This window comes from Microtus ochrogaster, unplaced genomic scaffold (genome assembly GCF_000317375.1).
Source record: "Microtus ochrogaster isolate Prairie Vole_2 unplaced genomic scaffold, MicOch1.0 UNK112, whole genome shotgun sequence".
Classification (NCBI taxonomy): domain Eukaryota; kingdom Metazoa; phylum Chordata; class Mammalia; order Rodentia; family Cricetidae; genus Microtus; species Microtus ochrogaster.
Window position 1 is genome coordinate 339,573 of NW_004949210.1, and position 3,087 is coordinate 342,659.

Sequence of the window (3,087 nt, forward strand, 5' to 3'; positions counted from 1 at the left end):
AACTCATGCCAGATAGGAAACAGTACACAGACCAAAGTGCAGCTACCACCGAACTCCAACTTGGTAATTCAAGCAACCTTATTTGGGTTACTTACAGGAATGTGAATGAGGAGTTACATAGAGGTGCACATATAAGTCAAAGGCAGCTGCCTTGCCAAAAGCCCACCCCAGCATGAGTGGCACATGAAAGCTAGAAACCCCTGGAGCATACAGCACAACCTGTGGGCATCTTAAGAGGTTAAAGAATGCCCATTGCATATAGTTCCATTGATCTGTACCTTTTCCAGGAAACTTTGACTACTGTCTGCGCCTTCCAGGCTGTGTGTTCATTTGGTTTCAACAGTCCTTAGTGTGTGTGTGTGTGTGTGTGTGTGTGTGGTGTATCTATATATCTATATAATATCTATCTATTATCTATCTGTCTGTCTATCTATCTATCTATCTATCTATCTATCTATCTATCTATCTATCAGCTTGAGGAGGGAGGAGCATAGAGAACCTGGTCAATATCAGGGACCTCCTGAAGCTATTTTAGCTTGTTTACTTCCTTAGTTTAAAGAACTTCTCTTCAGGATAGAACATTCTACCTCCACTTAGAGAACATTTTGCTCTTTCACTCTCTATAAACATTATTTCCTAACATAGCTAGTTGTATCACCTCCACTTTCACATCTTCTGTCTTGAGTGTCCCTCAAAAATAGAAGGTTTTAATCTTTGAAGAAACTGCTACACAATAACACAAGCATGCAAGTGCCCACGGAGGTCAGAAGAGAGTCACATTCCCCTAGGGCTGGAGTATCTTGATGTGGGTGCTGGGGACTGAACCGAACTGACTGAGCAGTGAGTGCTTACCACTGAGCTATAGCTCAGCCAAACTTTCACTTTTAAAACATGTCTTTTATAACAAAATGTTGTAGTGAGGAGCTGGCCTGCGTTTGGTCCTGGCCGCCCAGCTAGCTTAAACCCTGAAATAATTACACAGAAACTGTATTAATTAAATTACTGCCTGGCCCATTAATTATTGCTAGCCTCTTCTTGGCCAACTCTCACATCCTGATCTAACCCATTTCTATTAATCTGTGTTCACCATGAGGTTGTGGCTTACTGGGAAAGATCCTAACCTATGCCCGTCTCAGGCCAGATTCATGGCATCTGATGGACTCTGCTCTTCTTCCCAGCATCCAGTTCTGTCTTTTCTGCCTACCCAAGGTTCTGCCCTATCAAAAGGCCAAGACAGTCTCTTTATTCAACCAATGAAAGCAACACATCCTACACCAACAAAACAATGCAATAGACTGTCCTTCTCCATTTTTTTTCTTTTCATAATCTCATTTACTCATAGTCAATAATGGTCCAAATATATTAAGTTGCAAATTTTAGGAATTAAAAAATAAGAACCCTAAGTTTTAAATAGTATTTATTTCAGTATATTGCTATATTTTCTTTAATTTTATTATTATTACTAAATATCTTACTGTGTCTAACTTCTAAATTAAGCATTCTCATAGATTCATATGTATATAAAACAGTACTTCATACTCCCCAAGGTTTCATTCATCTACTGAGGCCTTCCAATTTATTCCCACAGATAATGGTAGAAAACTACTAATCCTTGCTTATTTTCAACGGTTTTAATATAAATTCAGTTAAGAAACTGAGTTTCAACGGGATGTTCTTCAAACTGAGGAACTTAAATGTATTCTCAGTGATCCCAAGGCTCTCCTACCCCAGGCCCATATTTGAGGTTGAATTTCCTCAGTGTTGGACCAGCAGACATGTGGCTAGGAGCAATTCTGAATGAGACCTAAGGTTAGACTGCATTTTAGTGTAGCGTTGCCCAAGTTCTTCAGTTTGTCTTTGTGGTGACTAATGCTGGATTACCAACAAGCAATCCTGAATGTCAGAGGAGCTCTGAGTATCGGTTGTGGGTGATGGACTATCAAATGAGTCAAGACTAACTCGGTAAAGTCCATTTGCATCTCAACACAATTCAGATCTTGGTTATGAAGTTCATGACCCAGTTGTAGTATTTATTTCCTATTTATCCACCTAAGAACAGAAATAGGCAGAAAAATTACTGGCCCAGCTCTCTAGGTAACTGTGAAGCAAACTGATCACCTGCTTGTTCCTCATTAAAAATTTTAGCATCCAAAGACCACGATGAAGGCCGTTCCCTGACTATTTCAGCTTACTGATGGTTAGTAGACTTCACTCAAACACTTAGAAAAGGAAAAGATAAATACTAGGGCTAGAATGTTCCTGTGATTAACTATAGTTATGCCCAAGGATGGGAACTTAAAATGTTGTGTGATTATGAGTGAGTTGGCGCTCGACCACGTGGAGCTTTTTAGAGCCCTTTAAGGCTCTGGCCAGTTGGGGCCGCGCTGCATTCATTTGGACATAGATACCCACACCACCTAGCGTCTCCGCCGCTCTCCCCCGCGTCCCGGCAGAGAGCGATGGGACCTAAGAGCACCTAAGCGCCCCCGGCAGGGCTTGTGCCAGCGCTCCAGCCCACAGCCACACTCGGCGCTGTGTCCTCGGCTCACGCCTCAGGTCTGGACCGCAAGCGGCAGCATCTTTGCGCGCTCCTGTTCCGCGCACCCCGTCGTCAGCTCCCCTCCAGCCGGCCTGCGCGCTTGCATCAGATTCGCAGCCACCTCTCCAGCCCCCAGCTCATGCCTCTGCCTCCTTGGCAGCTGGAAGCAATTTTAGAGGAAAATGTCCCCTCTCCCAGCAGAGTTTGCCTTCAGGTTTAGGGACATCATTTAGGGGTTGGTTATAATTGGTATGTGGTTGAGGGATGGGGGAGGTGTTTTATAGGCTCAGGGGTGTTCTTGAAAAAAAAAAGAGAGATAATTGGTGATGGGATAATAGATTGGTATTTGTGGTTATTGTTTTTAGACAATTATTTTGGTATTGATTCTTGTATATTGATACAAAGTTAAATTATATTAAATATTGTATGCGAGTATGCTTCCACCTCTGTTTAAAACATTTTTTATGTATTGATATAGATTGTATTGGTATATATATATTTACTATATTGCAGTGTACATTTCTACCTCTGATCAAGATACTTATACA